Here is a 22,093-nt window from a genome sequence, read left to right on the forward strand (position 1 = left end):
TGTATGAAGAAACTGGCCTAGAGATATTAAACTATTAATAGATATAAATTCTAACCTAGAAATTCCATTTAAAAAAATTTATTCTGTCAGACAGGGGAATAAAGATTTTAATATGACAATGTTGATTATTGTCTTATTACTAATACTCTCCATTGAGAAACAACCTAAGTGTCTCAAAAAAAGAAATGATTAAGAACATTTGGTATTTTTATATGATGGCTACTATTCAGCCATTATAACTTGCCTAGTTTACATAGCTAAGAGCTGTCAGAGCTGGGGTTTGAACCTAGGAATTTCTTTTTTGTAAAGTCCACAGTTTATAGCCTGTCTCCAATTATATACAATACATCATATGATGTTAATAGCACAAAGAACAATTTTAAAGAAATTTATTAGCTTGCATTTTATCTATTTACAGTTGCAGTGTTTTCTTCTTTCTTGAAATGACTAGTTCTCAATTTAGCCATATCCTGGGAATGAATTTAGGAATCCCATAGTCCCATTGCTACATATTTTACTTGGACTTACTACTTACAGCAAAAGACTAAAAATACAATAGGGCAAGATACATTATTCTCTGTTGTTAAGCCATGTAGTCCAGTGAAAAGAAAATCAAGAAATATAACCTTAATTCCTTCTATGATATTTCCCCTCATTCCTGAGCAAGCATGGTGCTTCCAGAAAAGGAATCATATTCACAGCTATAGATGAAGTAATATAGGAGAGAAATTTAGTCTGGATACTTCCTTGTGATGCTTTGCCTATTTACTTCAAAGTTTTAAGGACCAAACTCAGGAGTCCCTTCCTCCAGGAAGCCCTTTCCTCCCTCAGCTCTGCCTGATTATGTGCCACTCCTCCACACTCCCAGAGTGCTCTGCAGTCTTCCGTCCTTGCACTCGTACTGTAATTGTTGGTTAATATGCCAAAGAACTGAGACTGAGCCTGATGAACTGTGCATGGCCAACAGCTGCCCAATAAAGTTTACCAAATGAATGGATGAGTGAATGAGGGAATGCGGAGGACAGGAGGATGGAGAGATCCAGAGTTAAATTACCGTGTTAGGTTTTAAACTTTGGTGTCTTCTGAGGACAAGGGCTATGCTTCATTCATAGCACCAAGCTTGGCCCATTAGCCTTATTCAATGTTCTGAGATGACTGTTGTATAATATGCGAGGATGAAACTGTCACTATGTTAAATAAGGTATATGTATGAATGGTTTGCTTCAGGTGGAAGCTATGCCTTCCCAACAGCTTTTCTACCAACTCTTTTTATTCTTAGTAAAAATATCTGAAATGTTTCCAGGATGAGAGGTTGACATGTTTGACAGAATGAATTTTGGAAAGAACAACTTATGTTTGGATAATAATGAATAGCCCAGTTCATCCTGTATCAAGTCCAGGTGGAGAAGTAGTGAGAGGAGAGATTAAAAAGACAATTGTGGAACACTCTAATAGCCACTCAGCCTGACTAATTTGTATTTTGTTCTGGAGACAGAAAGGAACCAAAGAAAGCTGTTGAGTTATAAAGTAACAAGAGCGCATATTTACTATAAAAGAGATTTTTTAAAAAGACATTTAAATGAGTTTATTATCTGTTTGAAATAAGGTGCTAGATTTGGTAACTCTATTGGTAACCACTTTATTTCACCCTAAGAAACATCTCAGTGCTTGGCATATTGTAGGAACTCAATAAATATGAGTACATGAATGACATTAAAAAATTACCTACTGCAATAAATAAATAAGTAAATTCACCACTAAGTGTGGTGTCATGCACCTGTAGTCCCAGCTACTTGGGAGGCTGAGGTGAGAGGATTACTTGAGCCCAAGAATTGAAGCCCAGCCTGGACAACATAGTGAGACCCCCCCACCATGTCAAACAAAACAAAACAAAGCAAAACAATTTTTAATAGGCCTTGTTGCTATAAAAAAAATCAGAGGAGTGATGTTAATGTGTTTTTTGGCCAAAAAGATAGAGTAGCTAGGAAATGTAAGCTCAGTTTAATAATCTGAAGATGAATCTGATCAGTGATATATCAAGCTAGGAAAGAAAGGACAGTATAGGGGAGCAGTCAGCGAACGTTTTCTGTTAGAGCCAAATAGTAAATAATAAGCTATGCAGACCACACACTGTCTCTATTGCATATTCTTCTTTGTTTTTTCTTTTTCTTCACAACTCTTTGAAAATGTAAAAACATTCTTAGCCCAAAGACTACATAAACACAGGCTTCATGCCAGATTTTGCCCGTGACCTCTGCTCTAAGACTTTGGGCCACTAATAAACCTTTTCTTGATTCTTCCCCACCCTTTTTGTTTATATAATGATTAATCTCTTTTTACGGGTCATAGTAGATTTCAAATTTTGATAGGAACCCTTTAATTGTACTAAAAGTCAACATTAGTAACCTTATGAAAATATAATAAATAAATTAGTTAACCTCAGGGACAGAATCCCTCCCAAATAGGAAGCAAAGATGCAAGAGAAATGTGGGTCTTTTAAAGGTCCTCATAAAGAAGTAGGAGAGACAGAGAAGATATGAAAACAGAAAGGGCAGCATCACAGAGGAAAACGAAGTTAACCAGTGCTACTTATTAAAAGCTCCCAAGTGTTTACTTTAAAAAGAAAATAGGGAATTAATTGTCTTGGCTGAATTTTTGACCTGGAAATAAATACTCTTTCTTCCGATCCCATCCAAACAATCCCATTTCATAGAATCATGGAATATATTTTCACAGGATGCTGTTTCACAATAAGATATTTTTACTTATTTTATAAATCAGCTCTGACTGAAGAAGCTGAACCACAAAACGGTATAAGTTTGCCCCAAATCAATTCCAGTTTCACAACTTATTTCATAAAAATAGTAGATAGAAAAGAGCAACCTATCCCTTGTCATAACATTTTAATAAACAGTGGGTTCACTGACCTCAACTTTTTGGAAAATGCTGTGGGCAAGAGAGAAGGTATTTTTGTTGGTGACCTTGTTATTCCTCCTTGGATTGGCTGTTCAAAGAAAATAAATATAGAACTCAGATGTATTGTGGAGCTGGTCCCTTCTTTTCATCCCGTTTTGAAAATTCTGAATATATTTTCTTGAGTTGGTTGACCCTTCAGGATGGTGTTGATACCCCAGAATTTATCTGGCCTAAGGACAGAAAAAAGTGAGGACTAATATGATGGGATGCTTCGGAAGAAGCCCCCAAACCACGAATCTCTTTGAGGAGAGAGGTGATAGTTCTCCTGAGGGAATTTGAATTTCAAGGCCTTCCCTGGATTATTTTCTCAGTTCGAAACATTTAGAGAGGAGTGCAAATAAAATTTCTGAAAGCAAACAGCCTGAGGAACAGACTGATTATCACCAGAAATGTGGAAAAAGAGAGTGGAGGAGAAATAGAGAAAAAATATCCCCTGCTTAGAGCACTCTCCACTCTAAACTCATTTGTTATAGAGGTTGGTGATTTTAGCTTTTCTTTTCAGTGAATGGCTCAAGTGCAGGTGTTTGTATAAATACATGGGTGACCCAGGTGGTTGATTAAGAGATAAACCATGAAGAAGTTCAAGGCTTGCATTGGAAACTTTGAAGACGCAATAGTAAGATATAGCAATTTTGCATATCCTTTTTTTTTTTTTTCTTTTTGAGACGGAGTCTTGCTCTGTTGCCCAGGCTGGAGTGCAATGGCGTGATCTCGGCTCACTGCAATCTCCGCCTCCTGGGTTTCAGCGATTCTCCTGCCTCAGCCTCCCGAGTAGCTGGGATAACAGGCGCCCACCACTATGCCTGACTAATTATGATTATTATTATTTTTGAGACGGAGTTTCGCTCTGTTGCCCAGGCTGGAATGCAGTGGTGCGATCTTGGCTCACTGCAACCTCTGCCTCCCGGGTTCAAGCGATTTTTCTGCCTCAGCTTTCTGAGTAGCTGGGATTCCAGGCACCTGCCACCACGCCTGGCTAATGTTTGTATTTTAGTAGAGACGGGGTTTCACCATGTTGGCCAGGCTGGTCTCTAACTCCTGACCTCAGGCAATCCACCTGCCTCGGGTTCTAAAGTGCTGGGATTATAGGCGTGAGCCACTGCTCCCAGCCCTGAATATCCTTTTGATGAGAGAAGAAGTATAGATTCCTGGGAAATATCTGACTTCTCATCTGTCCTTCAAAAACCATTCAAGCATAGATGATTATTCTAAAATGCCCTTAAACAGTAAGAAGCTATAAAGCTTTGTCATAATAGCTTGAGAAAATAGCAGAGAATTGCTTTGAGGGTGTTGGAGATATGTCTTGAATAGAAAGGAGAAACGGGAAGAAAACATAAAACAGTAAAGGCAGAAGCGGTGGAAGAGAATGTGAGCGCGAGTCCTTCCCGGCTTGGCTTCTTCCCTGCCCCATCTGGTCCTGTCACCAGCAGCATCACAGAGGGGGCCACGCTTTTCTGTTGCATGTCTTAAGCGTGCATTTAAAATTGCATGGACTAACTGAGCCATAGTAAACCAGGCTGAGACTTGGCTAAAGTCATATAGTCCAAAGGACTCCATGGAAATAAGAGTGACCTTCCTAGAAGCTGTCTAGAGCACAAAAGAATAGGTTTTAATAGCCATTACTTCTGATTTGGGGTGAAAAAAGATCCTTCAGGATTAATTAGATATTAGAATTTATTTAAGTATATTGTAATACTTTGTTCAATTTATCAGTACTAACTTATTTAATTCATTTTCATATTTCATTTACAAATGAGCTAAGTGAAGCACAGAAAAATTCAGTAATGCCCCTAAAGTCACACAGCTGACAAGTGACAGAGCCAGAATTAAAATCCAGGCATTCTGACTATAGAATTCATGCTCTAAACCAGGGCTTCTCAGCCTCGGCATTGTTGTTGTTTCTGTCTGAATAGTTCTTAGTTGTGGGGCTGTCCTGTGCACTGCAGGATGTTGGCAGCATTCCTGGCCTCTACCCACGAGATGCATAGCACCCACCCCCGAGTTGTGACAACCGAAAATGTCTCCAGACATTACTAAATGTTCCCTGGGAGGGCAAAAACTGACCCCCTGGTTGAGAATCACATCTCACTCTGCTGCCTATCCTTGCTCTAGAGTGCCATTTTTTGGGGGAAACCTTTCCAAATCATCCTCCTCTGTCAAGGATGGGTCAAATGCCCGTCTGTGTTTCCATAGCATGTAATACCAATAGTCACTGATATTTATTGAGTTCTTACCATGTTCTAGGTGACACTTAGCTTGTCATATGTATTTGCTTGTTTAATCCTCACAAGAAATCTACCTGGTAGGTCTTACTATTACCTATTTCTACAAATGAGAAAATAGATTTACCGAAATTAAGATCTGGCCCAGGGTCACAGAGCCAGGAGCCTCAAACCAGGATCCAGATAGACGTCTGTTGCTTTCCAGCGTGTGTGCTCTGAACCATCTGCTGTCTTCTTCTGTCAGTCCCTGGCTATATCTTGGCCTCCTCTACTGGTCTGTGAGTTCTTAGAGAGCAGAGACCAGTGTGTCCCTAACACCCACCACACAGCCCAGTAAGTGGCACACACTCAGCTTCATGTTTCTTAAGCAAGTAAATAGATTAAAACCTATTAGCCCCAAAGGGGAAGATTGTGTAAAGCACACACAGAGGGCTCCCATTCCATTGGCAGGAAATGGAGTGTCCAGGACCTTGATGGGCTCTGATATCAGAATTTTCTGCAGTGGGAAAACTGTGAGAATAATGTGGAATGTGTGTGTTTGAATGTTTTAAAGCATCTCTTCAAAATTAATTTAAATGGCTCGAGAGAGAGAACACAATCAAACAGACTGCTCATTCTTTCTAAAAATGAAAAACATATCGATCTTTAGGATTACATACGCTCATCCTCAAATAATTTAATAAATTACATCATTCCAAATAAAATTTATAGGCAAATATTATTTAATAAAATGTAACACAGAGGTAATAAAACTTACTAACATCTAGAAATGAAACATTATGTTAAATATTAGAACCTCAGCACAAGAAAGGATGTAGAGATAGCTTCTGGGCCTTCAGGACAGGGCTGTTGCCAAATGCCTCATCACACACCAACTTGTTGCTCCTCCCCAAGATCCTGCCTACCTCTTCCTCAGCTGACAAGTTCGAAGAAAGAACATGCACCTTGGAGCTGTCGCTGACTTGAGTCTTGGCTCTGCCACTTACTGTATGAGTAATATTAGGCAAATCTCCACTTCGGTGGGTTCATTTCTTTATCTGTAAAATGGGAAAATTTGCATTATCTTTTTCTTGACTTTTTCGCTGTGTTTTCATAAAGTTAAATAATAAACAAACATATTAGTTATGTTTTAAAAAATTATTTCCTTCTATTTTAGCAGAGACTTTAATTCCACCGGCATAGGTGGAAGTGGTTACTGGATAGAATGTTTTTCAGGCAGCTTTATGAGAGCCATCATGGAGCTTCGTGTTCCTTTCTGGGCAGTTCTATTTTTGTGCTTGTCATCAATCCCCCTCCCAGTCACTACCAGCCAGAAAAAGGCATTGCTGGGGAGGGCACGAAACAACCACTTCTGGAGGCATTCATCCAAGGAGGGTTACACTGTGCTCTCTCCTGTCCCCAGCACCCACAGGTCCCGAGACTGAAGGAAATGTGACTGTTGGCCTTGAGGGAACAAGGGAACCATTAAGCTTGTGAGCAGAGGTTGTCATTGAGATGCAGGAAGGGGTAGTCCAGTCTTGCTTGCTTTCATGGCTTACATCATGTGGTGGTTTATGAGCCAATTGTGTGCACATGTGCCTTCAGGTGTTTTTTTTTAGTCTGCACTCTTTGGGTAACTTCTTTTGCCACCATTAACTTGATTCTGGAGCCATTGCTTTTGCTTGGGCAAGGTCAGTTTTGCTGAACTTAGGAACAGTTATACTCTCCATTTCTCTTACCCTTTCCTGCTTTCTGCCTTACGTCATTCAACATGAACTGGGGATCTATTTGAATTTTTAAAAGGGAGGTTTTACAACTTCTTTTCATGTCTAAGTATAGCACTCCATTTTAGTGGGAGGATCTACAGCAGACTAGGAAATGGGCTAAGAGTCTTCGTTTCTGAAGAGATGGAAAATCAGCTGTATATATTGCTAGAATTATAAAAATTATTTTTCTAGTTTCACATATACTACTGTTTTTCTCAATAGAAGTTAAAGGATGTATTTACAATATTGCTCAACCCTGATTATTAGGACTTTGGGAATCTTAAAAAATTCTCTATATTGTGTTTTTTGTTTTTTTTTGTTTGTTTTTTTCAGAAGATACAGAGAAAGATCTTTCTTTTCTGGGAGATAATGATAAAAGGTGTTTGCGTTCACACACATATACAGACCCAGGCAAAGCCTGCCACACAGTGTGTATCCAGGCCTTGGAATGGAGTCACTCCTCTCCAAGTAAAAATATTTTCTTCCCAAGAGAACATTCATTGTTATTGCCCTCAACTGGGAGTTGAGAGAGCCATTTCTTCTCCAGCTACCAGGAGACTTGAACAAATTTCCTATTTATTTTCACATCCTGGGACTTAGAACCACCAATCCCTAGAGAAAGAAAAGAGAACATTGTGAAAAATTGTGTCACAAGGATTAACTGCCAGGCAGAGGTTTACTGGCTCTTATTTCTCCCAATCGTATTGGAGAATTAGCAATCCAAACAAAGTCTAGGAATGCACCACGGTTTTGTTAGTGGTTTTCATTCTGTGGGTTGTGACTGGTTAGCAAGTATTGAATTAACTTAGCCTGACTCACTTCAGTCTATGACTTCCCTGGATGGAGATTCTGAAGCCAAAGCTGATTGAAGACACACAGCCCAGACTAAGAAGCTCACTCCCATTTGATTAGATGTCCCAATTTCGATAGGCATATCTCTGAGAGTGTTTTTCAACTTGAGGTTGTGGTTCATTGTTTGTTAAATTCATCTAGTAGTTGGCAACTATGTTTTAAAAATGACAAAATAGAATACAATGGATCATTGTAGAAAATATCAGAGTGCATCACACATAGCAAGGACAGGTATTATTTTATGAAACTTTGTTTCAGTTTATACACACACACAAACACACATCCAAACACACATATATGTATTTGTGCACTGAGTCTCAATGTAAAATGTATTTCCAGTTATGGGTCCCAATACAATAAACAAATGATAAAATCAGATGGGACAGGGAAGAAGATGCAAAAAATGTCCTTACTAGGCTAGCAACTCTTTAGGCTCCCCAAGCCCACTTTCAAATCTGTAGTCTTCTTTTTGTAGGCTGGTGGTGGATGATGCAGTAAAGGTTACATGCCTAGTTCGGCTATTTTATAACTAAGTTCCATGAGGAGGGCACTTAGTACCTTACTTTAGAATGTAACAGTACATCTCTCCTGTTACTCTCAGAATTGAGGTCTTAAATGAATTTTTCAGACAACAGAAATACAGAGACTATGCCAGGCACCAGCAGTACAAAATAAACAAAACTCTTGGAATAGCTACCTGGTGGGGCAATTTTATAATGTCCTAGTAACTGCTTTCTCCACAGAAGGGAAGAGCCACTTTTCGAAGACAAGTAGAAGTGGGAATTTCTGAAGTGGCCTCCAGGAAGCTGAAAGGGACAATGTTGGATGAGAGCAAGCAGCCATTTGTGAATTCTCACCTACAATTGCCTTCCTCATAGCCCAGACCAGAATTTGAAGCTTAAATGAATCATATTTAAGGAAACAAACTTAACTCACAGATAGGTAGAGGTGTTGAAGTGGTGAACTCCCCAAAAAACTATTAGTCAAGCAAAGCTAAGTTTATAGGGTCCCGTGCAGTAAAGGCAGTTATCAAGCAGATACCACTTTGACAGACTTCAGAGTGTGTCAGAGGTGAGGTCAGGAGAAGTTATTGGAAGGGTTTTGTTGTTTGGGGTCAAGTGGTTTAAGATGGGTCTTTCAGCCAGGCATGGTGGCTCACGCCTGTAGTCCCAGAACTTTGGGAGGCTGAGGCAGGTGGATCACGACGTCAGGAGTTCAACACCAGCCTGGCCAAGATGGTGAAATCCCGTCTCTACTAAAAATACAAAAAAATTAGCCGGGTGTGGTGGCAGGCACCTGTAATCCCAGCTACTCGGGAGGCTGAGGCAGAGAATTGCTTGAACCCAGGAGGCGGAGGTTGCAGTGAGCTGAGATCATGCCACTGCACTCCAGCCTGGGCAACAGAGCAAGACTCTGTCTCAAAAAAAACAGCACAAAACAAAACAAAACAAGAAAAAAAGATGAGTTGTTCAACACAAAGAACTGATTGAGAATTGGACAAATTTTATGTCATCATATAATTTGGATTGGTAGGTGCAACAAAGCATGAGTTTTGAAGTGAGTCTTTGTAGTAAACTGCTGTTTGGTTAACAAGCTAGTTCCTAGGTGAGCAGTCTATTGTCTTGGTAAGAGAACCGCTTCTCCATTTCAACAAACTCTTTGTCTAGACAGATGTGCTTGCAGGAATTTACACAAACAGTCAAATTAGTTATTGGTTATAGACTTATTTTCCTAGGCAATAGTTTTCTGGAACAAATACTTAAGCATGTTGACTCATGAGTGAAAGGGTTTACTTACCTTCATCACTGAGAAGTTGCTAAAAGTCAGAATCTCTAGCCATAAGTTCATTAGATTTGTTTTATAGTTAATTTCCATCCTGTCTAGTGTTTTTGGAATGTTGGAGTTATTAATGATGTGCTGTTAGTTACTACTAGTGTTTAAAAATTAGGTGGAGAAAAAATGTGAAAGAAAAATATTTGTAATGGGAATTAGGTTGTTGAATTTTTTTTTTTCTTTTTGAGACAGAGTCTCGCTCTGTCACCCAGGCTGGAGTGCAGTGGCGCAATCTCAGCTCACTGCAAGCTCCACCTCCCAGGTTCACTCCGTTCTCCTGCCTCAGCCTCCCGAGTAGCTGGAACTACAAGCAGCCGCCACCACACCCAGCTAATTTTTTGTATTTTTTAGTAGAGATGGAGTTTCACCGTGTTAGCCAGGATGAGCTCAATCTCCTGAACTCGTGATCCGCCTGCCTCGGCCTCCCAAAGTGCTGGGATTACAGGTGTGAGCCACCGCGCCTGGCCCAGGTTGTTGAATTTTATTGATGTTTGTAAATTATTGAAAATTTCCATATAAGATAGGGAAAAGCAAGATAAAAATGTAGTTATGTGTTTTAAAACATAGTAGTATTTATAGTTTATGTATTATCCAGAAGATTGCTTTTTACCAGTTAATAATCAGTTAAGAGATATATAAACATACTGTTAACAATTATATAATTACATATAAAATATAATATTTATAAATATGTAACTATATTCATATTTGTATATGTAGTCAGTATTTTGGACTTATGATGAAATCAATGCACAGCTTTATTCTTGACTCCTGCCATCCCTTTAAACTTTATCACTGGGGATAATCCTCCCAGGCACTGGATGAAAGTTTGGCAGAACCTATGATTGTCCTGCTTGCTCTTAGGCAACTGACATTCCTATGGTGACTTTAAGTGGCAAATCCAGGTTTACTTCTGAAATGCTGGTGATTGAGTTCTGAAATGTTGGTGTTCAGCTACAAATATTGTAGATGGAAACTGGTAATTTTCATTAAAGTGGGTAGGTATAGTTCCCATGGCTCTTATTTTAAAGGAGCAGGTCTGTCTCTAAGGGTTTGAGACCTCCTTCCTATTTCTTCTCTTGTCTTCTGATTTCCTCTGTTCTTCCCATAGTGTCTTCCCCACCTGTCTTTTCAATGTAGTCTTTAAGTAAGGGGTCAGGTGATCAACTCAACTGGTATTTTTAAAACTTATTTTTACTTCCTTTTGCTAAAACAATTTTTCCCAAATCTTTCTAAGATAAATCTTGTATCATGTCATAGAAGTAGTATAGCATGTATGAGAATTAGCTAATAGAATTTAGAATCAGATGGATATGGGTATGAAGGCTCTGGTTCTTATTGCCTTTGTAAGCTGGAGATAATATTTTGGAAGAGTGATATAAAAAATGAGAAGTGTGTGTGTGTGTGTGTGTGTGTGTTTGTGTGTGTGATAGAAAGAGAATGAATGAGAAATGCTATATGCCTGGCATAGTACTGGTGCAGTATAAACACTGGTATATGAAAACATTGATATATGAAATATAAACACAACTTAGTTATTAATTATTCTAGGAAATTACATTATTATTTGCATTTGAAATCCACAGATAATACAAGTATAATCAATTAATTGATCAAGTAGCTGGTGATTTAATGAATGTTTTTCTTGTCCCAGCAGTGTGCAGCAGGTAAGAGTCAAAGATTCAGCATCCCTGTTCTCATCAAGCTCCCTGTTTTGTTAGAGAAATTAGACATATACAGAAAAACAATTAGATTATAGAACATTACAAAAGGGAGTATAATCAAAACGTACATTTTGTGAAACAGGAAATGTTTTATAAGAACAGTGGCAAGACTGACCCATTTACCTTTAGCTGATTGTCACTTTCCTTGTCATGTTCTCAGGTTTTAAGAAAATCAGTAGTTGTATTTCTTAGGAAGTATTAAGCTGCAGGTAGCACTATTCTCAACTCATGGTAACTAAATCAATGGGATTTCTTCTCTCACTTAAAAGTAAACCCAGGGTGGATAGTTCCAGTTTTGGCTATGTCAGGAGCATAACCACATTATTGAGAATCAAGCTGCATTTTTTTCTTTCTGTTCAGGCATCCTCAGGCTTGTACCCCTATGACAGTTGGCTGCCACAGTTCCAGACATCTTATCTTTCCTCCACCTCTATAGGCTGAACAATGTTCCCCCAAAAGATATCCACATCCTAATCCCTGTGTATTAGTCTGTTTTCACACTACTGATAAAGACATACCCAAGACTGGGCAATTTACCAAAAAAAAAAAATGGTTTAATGAACTTACAGTTCCATGTGGCTGGGGAGGCCTCACAAACATGGTGGAAGGTGAAAGGCACATCTCACCTGGTAGAAGACAAGAGAAGAGAGCTTGTGCAGGGAAACTCCCCCTTATAATAACCATCAGATCTTGTGAGACTTACTCACTATCATGAGAACAGCACAGGAAAGACCCGCTCCAATGATTCAATTACCTCCCACTGGGTCCCTGTTATAACACGTGGGAATTCAAGATGAGATTTGGGTGGGGACACAGCCAAACCATATCATTCCACCTCTGGCCCCTCCCAAATCTCATTTCCTCACATTTCAAAACCAATCATGCCTTCTCAACAGTTCCCCAAAGTCTTAACCCATTTCAGCATTAACTCAAAAGTCCACAGACCAAAGTCTCATCAGAGACAAGGCGAGTTCCTTCCACCTATGAGCCTGCAAAATCAAAAGTGACTTAGTTACTTCCTAGATATAATGGGGATACAGGCATTTTGTAAATACAGCCATTCCAAATGGGATAAATTGGCCAAAACAAAGGGGCTACAGGCCCCATGCAAGTCCGAAATTTAGCAGGGTAGTCAAACGTTAAAGCTCCAAAATGATCTCCTTTGACTCCATGTCTCATATCCAGGTTATGCTGTTGCAAGAGGTGGGTTCCCATGGTTTTGGGCAGCTCAGCCCCTGTGGCTTTGCAGGGTACAGACTCCCTCTTGGCTGCTTTCATGGAGTGGTGTTGAGTGTCTGCAGCTTTTCCAGGCACATGGTGCAAACTGTTTGTGGATCTACCATTCTGGGGTCTGGAGGATGGTGGCCCTCTTCTCACAGCTCCACTAGGTGGTGCCCCAATAGGGACTCTGTGTGGGCATTCTGACCCCACATTTCCCTTCCAAACTGCCCTATAGAGATTCTCCATGAGAGCCCCACCTCTGAAGCAAACTTCTGCCTGGACATCCAGGTGTTTCCGTACATCCTCTGAAATCTAGGTGGAGGTTCCCAAACCTCAATTTTTGACTACTGTGTACCAGCAGGCTCAACACTTCGTGGAAGCTGCCAAGGTTTGGGGCTTCCACCCTCTGAAGCAACAGCCTGAGTTGTACCTTGGCCCCTTTTAGCCATGACTGGAGCAGCTGGGACGCAGGGCACCAAGTCCCTAGGCTGCACACAGCACAGGGACCCTGGGACCAGCCCATGAAACTCTTTTTTCTTTCTAGGCCTCTAGGCCTGTGATCAGAGGGGCTGCCGTGAAGATCTCTGACATGCCTGGAGGCATTTTCCCCACTGTCTTGGAAATTAACATTTGACTCCTCGTTACTTAGGCAAATTTCTGCAGCTGGCTTGAATTTTTCCTCAGAAAATGGGTGTTTTTTTTTTCTATTGCATTGTCAGGCTGCAAATTCTTCAAACATTTATGCTCTTCTTTCCTTATAAAACTGAGGGCCTTTAACAGCACCCAAGTCACCTCTTGAATGCTTTGTTCCTTAGAAATTTCTTCTGCCAGATACCTTAAATCATCTCTCTCCAGTTCAAGTTCCACAAATCTCTAGGGCAGGGGAAAAATGCCACCTGCCTCTTTGCTAAAACATAACAAGAGTCACCTTTGCTACAGTTCCCTAGTTCCTCATCTCCATCTGAGACCACCTCAGCCTGGACTTCGTTGTTCATATCACTATCAGCATTTTTGTCAAAGCCATTCAACAAGTATCTAGGAAGTTCCAGACTTTCCTACATTTTCCTATCTTCTTCTGAGCCCTCCAAACTGTTCCAACATCTGCCTATTACCCAGTTCCAAAGTCACTTCCACATTTTCAGGTATCTTCAGCAACATCCCACTCTACTGGTACCAATTTACTGTACTAGTCTGTTTTCATGCTGCTATAAAGATGTACCTGAGACTGGGCAATTTATAAAAAAAAGAAGGTTTAATGGACTCACAGTTTTACGTGGCTGGGGAGTCCTCACAATCATGGTGGAAGGTAGAAGGCATGTCTCACATGGTAGCAGACAAGAGAAGAAAACTAGTGCAGGGAAACTCCCCTTTATAATAACCATCAGATCTCCAGAGACTTACTATCACAACAATAGCATGGGAAAGACCTGCCCCCATGATTCAATTACCTCCCATCAGATCCCTCCCACAACATGTGGGAATTCAAGATGAGATTTTGGTGGGGACACAGCCAAACCATATCACCCTGGTAATTGGCAATGTTATTTTATATGGCAAAAAGGGACTTTGCAGAAGTGATTAAGGATCTTGAGATGGGGAGGTTATCCTGGGTTATCTGAGTGGTCCCTAAATGCTATCACAAGTATTTTTTGTGTGTGTGTTTGTTTTTTGAAACGGAGTCTTGCTCTGTCACCAGCCTGGAGTGCAGTGGTGTGATCTCGGCTCACTGCAACCTCTGCCTCCGGGGTTCAAGCAATTCCTTTGCCTCAGACTCCCAAGTAGCTGGGACTACAGGTGCACGCCACCATGCCCAGCTAATTATTTATCACAAGTATCTTTACAAAAAGGAGGTAGAGGAAGATTTGAGACACAGAAGAGAGAAGGCGATGTTACCACAGACACATAAATTAGGGTGATGTAGACACTAAGCAATGCCTACTGCCATAAGAAGCTGCAAGAGGCAAGGCATGGGCCCCAGAGGGAGTGTGGCCCTGCTAACACCTCGATTTGGGCCCAGTGATACTGACTTTGGATGTCTGTCCTTCAGAATTGTGAGAAAATAAACATCTGTTGGCTTAAGCCACCAAGTTGGTGGTAATTTGTTATATCAGCCATTGTAAACCAAAATGGAATGAAATGGGGCATCTCTTTGCCAGTGTTTCCATTTACAGAGAGAAAACCTTTTCCAAAAATCCACTATAGACTTCACGGATGCTTAGGAAATAAGTATCTGGCAATTTTAGCCTCTAACTACTCTGCAAGCAAGGAAAAAATATGGTGTAATAGTTTTGGGAAAAGCAACAAATTGTGTCTTCCGTGATAGCAAATAAAGTGACCAATTCACAGACAGTAGGAGAGAGACGGAACTGGAACATATCATTCTGGCCAAATCCCAAAGTCAAGCATTGGAACCTACTGAATTCAAGAGTTGACTGCACTCTTACAGTGAACAGTTTCACCAGCATCAGGGTATCACATTGTCTTTTCTACCAAGTGAATCAGTGTTCTTTTGTGAGGACACAGATAGAGGCACTGCCAAGGAAACAGGCCACCTTTCCTGGGATAAGCTCTTACCCAACTTGGGTAAGAACACAAGGAAGCACACAAGCAAAGGAACACTTTTTTCTCAAGGTAGAGATTCCTTAGCAATGTCTAACCACCACAGCATTCTATCTTCTGACTCTTGGTTCTGTCTTCTGGGATGCTGTCCACATGCAAAGGAGGTGTATTCTCAGCTTTCTGCTCCTCTATGGATGGCTTCCCTGAAATTCCAATTTCTAATTCACACAAAGATAGTCATCTAGAGGATCTTCCTGTTGGCTATTCACCAGCTGATTTGGGGGAGAAGGGAACTCTTTTGTTTTGCATTCAGAGTTTAGTGCTTGTGTGAGTATTTGCCTCCCTTTTATACTAACTAAGCTGGCTGAAGACCTGAAGGCTCTGGAATAGTTCAGTTTCTGCTACGAAGAGAGGGAGAAGCCCTGCTAGGAGATCCCTATACTTAGAGCATTTGTTTGAGTTAAACATCTTTCAAATTTGAGTAGTAGTTCTACACTCAAGTATATGTCTCTCTTTTTTTCTTTATTAATTGAAAAAATGTGGAAGGTTTTGGCTTTGGCTTACAGAGGGTTCTAAAACACAAAATCTTGTCATCTGGAAAATGCCTCTTTTTGCTACTCTCAAACAGGAATAAATTTGAAAGGAACCCACACGGAGACCAGCAAGTGATGTGATGGCTCTTTGTTGCCCCCAAAATTCACAGGCAAATGCTTTTGCTGACCCACAACTTGGGACCAGTGAGGATTTAAATCTACTACTTATGGGATTGTAATTCTCCTACTGGGCTGTTAATCTGATTGTTTATTAAAGCTCTGCTGACTTGTTCATTTAATGTATTTGACATACTGGGCCCTTAACTTCAATATACAGCATTGGCTACATTTCAAGTGTCTAATAGCTACAGGTGGCTAGTGGCCATTGCAGTTCTAGAGTCAGTCCATTGCTGTATCATCTGCACATTAGTAAGTCTCAAGATAACATTTTCAGCCAGGTATTGGCACTTACAGGCAGGAGTATAGACCAGATATTTTGCAGAAGGTAAGTTTTCACTGGGCCCTTAACTTACATTGGATAGACACTTATCTACTTTGTATATTGCCTGTCTGACGTCTATATATATATATATATGTCTTTTATGATCCTGAAATATCCCTCTTGATAATTCTTAGGAAGAGACAGAATGTGGGAGAAAGTCACGTAATAAATGTATGCCTGAGGGCAACGTCTAAGATCAATACTGTAAGAACTTTAGCCTGGGCACAGTGGCTCACACCTATAATCCCAGCATTTTAGGAGACTGTTTGAAATCAGGAGTTTGAAGTCAGCCTGAGCAACATGGTAAGATCCCATCTCTATTAAAAACAAACAAACAAACAAACTAGTTAGTGCAGTGGCTTGTGCTATAATTTCAGCTACTTAGGAGGTTGGAGAATTATTTTAGCCAGGGAGTTTAACACTGCAGTAAGCTATGATCATGCCACTCCACTCCAGCTTGGGCAACAGCATGAGACCCCATCTCTAAAAATAAAAATACCAAATAAAACTTTGGACACCAAGGGCTGATGTTGCACATGGTTATATCTCTATATTTCTCTCCTTCCTCTTTTGTTTGTTGTCTCTTTCTGAAGTTATGCCTCTTTTTAGTATTGCTACCTTTCCTCTTCTTACTACTTCTTTGACATAATATTGGAGCCTTGAATATCTGGGGCTGCTTTCACTGCTAGGGATACACTTTTTAGGTAAATATAGTAAATTAGCAAGAAGAACAAACAGAGAACATTAGAGAGGCCACAGAATTTTTCTGAATTTACGCTATAAAAAGTTATCCAGTGTGGAAAGAGACAGGATTTCAAACCTTGAGTTGACAGAGGTTATGATCTTGGCCAAAATTTATGGACTTAAAATTTCAGATATTTGACTTCTAGGCTACTGACAAATATATCTGTTAGGAGTGCTTTCAGCTGCAAATAACAGAATTCCTGACCAACAGCAGCTTAAACGTGGAGAGGTTTCATATTCTTAGGTAACAAGGAGCCTTCAGGTAACTGAATGCTAGCATTGGTTCTGCTGTTTGACAGAATCCTCAGGGATTCCACTCCACCATCCTTAGTGTACTCATGTTCAACTTAATGCTTGCTACCTCATGGACACAGATGGTTGCTGACACAACAGACACTGAATCTTTGTTCAAGGAAGAAAGATGTTCTCATCAGAAAAACAAAAGCTTTTTGAGAACTCTGTCCCCTGGGAAGCCCCAGCTACAAGAGAGGCTGGGAAAATGAGTAATTAGCTTCTTAGTCTCTAAAGTGGACAATGTAAGAGAGAAGACACTATTGAGTTAGTGAGCAAACGATGACAGCCATAATGTGGTTCTCTAACAGCTGATATAGTAGCTGACATATATAGAGGGCTTGTGGAATGTAAGATATACAAGCGTTTCACAGATATAATTTCCTCTGATCTTCACAACAATTCCTTGATTTATGCCTGCTATTATTATCCCTCCATTCTTAGTTGAGAAAACTATATCTTAGAGATGCCAATTAATTTACCCAAATCACATGGAATTCCCTTGTTGTGTTACCCTATCTCCATAATGACCAAATAGCTACTCTCATTTGTGGATTCCCTTCCACATAATTTATACTTTTTTTTGAAATACATGCTTAATATTTTACTCCATAAAGGGAGAGTGATGGAGAGGAAGGAGTCAGGGTAACTTAGTTTCTGGTTTGAGAAATTCTGATAGTATGGCTCATTCCCTGAGAAAGGAAGGGTAGTTTTTGGCAGACATTATGTACATCCCATGTCAGGTGGGTTTAGTAGAGGGTACCTATTGGTCATCCAAGTGGCCCATGTTAAGAGGTGTCTGGAGTGAAGGAGAAATTTCATAGAATTGACCTATGATGTCTAGAAGATTGATGATCACAACCAAACCAGCATCACCTTCCTAAAACTTCCTTTTCTTAAGAAATAAGAAAGTAAGCAGAAGAGATGTAGGGATAAGTAATGGATACAAGTGGCTTCTTTTCTGCTCACCAATACTGTGGAAGGAAGTTTCTGAGACAGCCCCAATTATGCCTGCCTCCCGATATCTCTGATTATGCCTGCCTCCTTGCATATGAACCTACTCTCCCTTGAGTGGTCTGGACCTGTGACTTGCTTCTGATTAATAGGATAACAACAAAGGTGATGAGCTATCATTTCCATAATTGTTACAAGCATGTAACCTCTGTCTCATTAGCAGATTTTCTCTATTTGTCTTCTTGGCTTCCATGCTTTGGTGAAGGAAATAGCCATGTTCAAGAGCCCCATGTAGCAAGAAGAGGTTCATGTGGCAAGGATCTTAGGGTGGCTGTTGGCCAACAGCTAGCAGGGAACTGAGGCCCTCAGTCCAGCAGCCTTTGAGGAACAGAATTCTGCCAACAACCTCAGTGAGCTTGGAAGTGGATCCTTCCCCAGCCGAGCTTTCAGATAAGACCCTAGCCCTGGTCACCAATATGATTGTATCCTTGTGAAAGACCCTGAAGTAGGGGGCCCAGCTCAGCTGGATTCCTGACCCACAGATGTGGAGATAATAAATGTGTGTTGTTGAAACCATTACACTATGGTAATTTATTAAATGGCAATAGATAACACATACAAACACCCAGAGTTTAGTTGAGGAATCAGGGGATAGGCCCATATGGCCATTAGCTAGGGTATATGCTTACCTAATTCAAGAGTCAAAGGAGAGCAGATTATCTTTTACGATTCTGAAATACCGAAGGGAGATCACTTATATTTGGAAATAAATTACCTGGTTGGTCAATTAAAACCAGAACTGAGAATCAAAGCACTTGATTCACTGGAGAAAAGAGAAAACCCTGAGAGGAATGCAGTTTATTTACAGCAGCCTCTGAGCAGCAACAGCTGGTGTCTGAATGAGGCCAAGACATCCTATGGGAGTGGTATATGAGCCTCGGGAGACAGATAAACATTAGACATAACCATGCAGCAAAAGGCTGTAGATGGTGCTGAGGAAGCCAGGGAATCAAACGGAGTATCATGGAAAGTTGTAGATTTTCCTCTACTGGAATCCATAAAGAACAAGGGATCTTGTAAAATAACTTTTAAAAAATTCAAAATAGTGATTACAATCATTCAGTGTTCCTGTTCTGTGAGCAATTCCCTTTCTTTCGTTTCTCCTCTTCTATCTTACAGAAGCCATTGACACTTTTTACGTTAATCTACTCAGGCTTTCATAATAAAATACCACAGTCTAGGTATTATGCAAGACAAAAATTTACTTTCTTGCAGTTCTGGAGGTGAGAAGTCCAAGATCAAGGTGCCTTCAGGGTGAGGCTCCAGTGAAGCCTGTCTTCCTGGCTTGCCAGGCTGCCTCCTAGCTGTTTCCTCACATGGCATTTTCTCTCTGTGTATGTGGAAAGAGAGCAGTCTCTGGCATCTCTTTTCTTCTTCTTCTTCTTTTTTTTTTTTTTTGAGAAGGAGTCTCGCTCTGTCACCCAGGCTGGAGTGCAGTGGCGTGATCTCAGCTCACTACAACCTCCACCTCCTGGGTTCACACCATTCTCCTGACTCTGCCTCCCTAGTAGCTGGGACTACAGGCGCCCACGACCATGCCTGGTTAATTTTTTGTATTTTTAGTAGAGACGGGGTTTCACTGTGTTAGCCAGGATGGTCTTGATCTCCTGACCTCGCGATCTGTCCGCCTCAGCCTCCCAAAATGCTGGGATTACAGGTGTGAGCCACCATGCCCAGCCTCTTCCTCTTCTTATAAGGACACCAGTTCTACTGGGTTAAGGCCCCACCCTTATGACCCCATTTAGCATTAATTACCTACCAAAAGGCCCTGTCTCCACATATAGTCCCATTGAGGGTTATGGCTTCAACATATGAATTTGGGGTTGGAGGTGGATACAATTCAGTCTGTAGTACTTTCTAACCACTAAATGCCTATAAAATGTAAGCTCAGTAAGGGCAGGGACTTGGGCTGTGTTTTTCACTGAGCTGTCTTGTCTTTCCAAGGCCTGGCACAGGTACATAGTAGACCCTCAATAAATGTTTGTTGAATGAATGAACGATGGTCTCTTCTCTCTGATGCTCTGAGATTGAGGAAATCTCTGAGAACAGATCAGGTAATGAGGCATTTTTTTTTCCATAAGAGGTAGAAAGTTTTTATGTAGTATTGTATAAAATATTTTTCAGTTTTATGATAAGATTTATAAAGATGCTCAGTTGTTGCCACCAGCACATGCACCATGTCCTCCTGCTGCTGCGTGCTCCTCCACCAGTGGGAATGGAAGAAGAGATCCCCGTGCTCTTCATTGACAATGGCTCCAGCATGTGAAAAGCAGCTTTGCTGGGACAATGCCCTCCAAGCCATGTTCCCCTCCAACATCGGGCACCCCCAGCACCAGGGCGTGATGGTGGGCATGGGCCAGAAGGACTCCTACATGGATGACCAGGCCCAGAGCAAGTGCGGCATCCTGACCCTGAAGTACCCCATCAAGCACGGCATCATTACAAACTAGGACGACATGGAGAAGACCTGGCACCATATTTTCTACAACGAGCTGCGCGTGGCCCTGGAGGAGCAGGTGGTGCTGCTGACCGAGGTCCCGGTAAACCCCAGGGCCAACAGGGAGAAGATGACTCAGATCATGTTTAAGACCTTCAACACCTTCAACACACAGGCCATTCACCCAGTACATGGCCATTCAGGCCGTGCTGACCCTCGACACCTCTGGTTGCACCACTGGCATTGTCATGGACTCTGGAGATGGGGTCACCCACACAGTGCCCATCTAAGGGGGCCACACCCTCCCTCACACCATCTTGCATCTGGACCTGGCTGGCCGGGACCTTACTGACTACCTCATGAAGATCCCTACCTAGTGCGGCTATAGCTTCACCACCATTGCCAAGTGGAAAATAGTGCGCGACATCAAGGAGAAGCTATTCTATGTTGCCCTGGACTTCTAGCAGGAGATGGCCACTGCTGCATCCTCCTCCTCCCTGGAGAAGAGCTATGAGCTGCCTGACAGCCAGGTCATCACTATTAGCAATGAGCAGTTCCGGTATCCGAGGCACTGTTCCAGCCTTCCTTCCTGGGCATGGAATCCTGTGGCATCCATGAAAGTACTTTCAACTCCATCATGAAGTGTGACATGGACATCCCCAAAGACCTGTACGCCAACACAGTGCTGTCTGGTGGCACCACCATGTACCCTGGCATCCCCAATAGGATGCAGAAGGAGATCACTGCCCTGGCACCCAGCACCATGAAGATCAAGATATCATGCCCCCAGAGCACAAGTACTTCGTGTGGATCAGTGGCTCCATCCTGGCCTCACTGTCCACCTTCCAGCAGATGTGGATTAGCAAGCAGGAGTACAATGAGTCGGGCCCCTCCATTGTCCACTGCAAATGCTTCTAAATGGACTGCGAGCAGATGCATAGCATTTGCTGCGTGGATTAATTCAGAAGTATAAATTTGCCCCTGGCAAATGCATACACCTCATGCTAGCCTCACGATACTGGAATAAGCCTTTGAAAAGAAATTGTCCTTGAAGCTTGTATCTGATATCAGCACTGGAGCATAGAACTTGTTGCTTATTTTGACTTTGTATTCCAGATAACTGTTGCCCTTGGTATTTGTTTAATACCTTGTACATATCTTTGATTTCACCCCTTAGTACACGTGGCTTGGTCACTTCATGGCTGAGGTAAGAATGTGCTTGTGGAAGACAAGTCTGTGGCTTGGTGAGTCTGCGTGGCCAGCCGTCTCTGATCTGTGCAGGGTATTAATGTGCCAGGGCTGTGTGTGCTGGAATTTCTCTAGAGGCTGGCAAGGGTCCCTGAACCAGTTGTTTCTGTCCTACCAGTCTGTCAGGGTTGGAAAAGTCCTCCAACTTTTATCTTAAAAAGCAGGCTCCAACTTTTATCTTCAAGGGTACAG

At 41.3% G+C, this 22,093-nt stretch overlaps 1 pseudogene; it reads left to right on the top strand.

The window, feature by feature from the left end:
* Positions 1–20,431: 20,431 nt before the first annotated feature.
* LOC100454910 (actin, cytoplasmic 2-like) lies at positions 20,432–21,573 on the top strand (annotated as a pseudogene).
* The last annotated feature ends 520 nt before the right edge of the window (positions 21,574–22,093 follow it).

This window comes from Pongo abelii, chromosome 5, assembly GCF_028885655.2.
Source record: "Pongo abelii isolate AG06213 chromosome 5, NHGRI_mPonAbe1-v2.0_pri, whole genome shotgun sequence".
Classification (NCBI taxonomy): Eukaryota; Metazoa; Chordata; class Mammalia; order Primates; family Hominidae; genus Pongo; species Pongo abelii.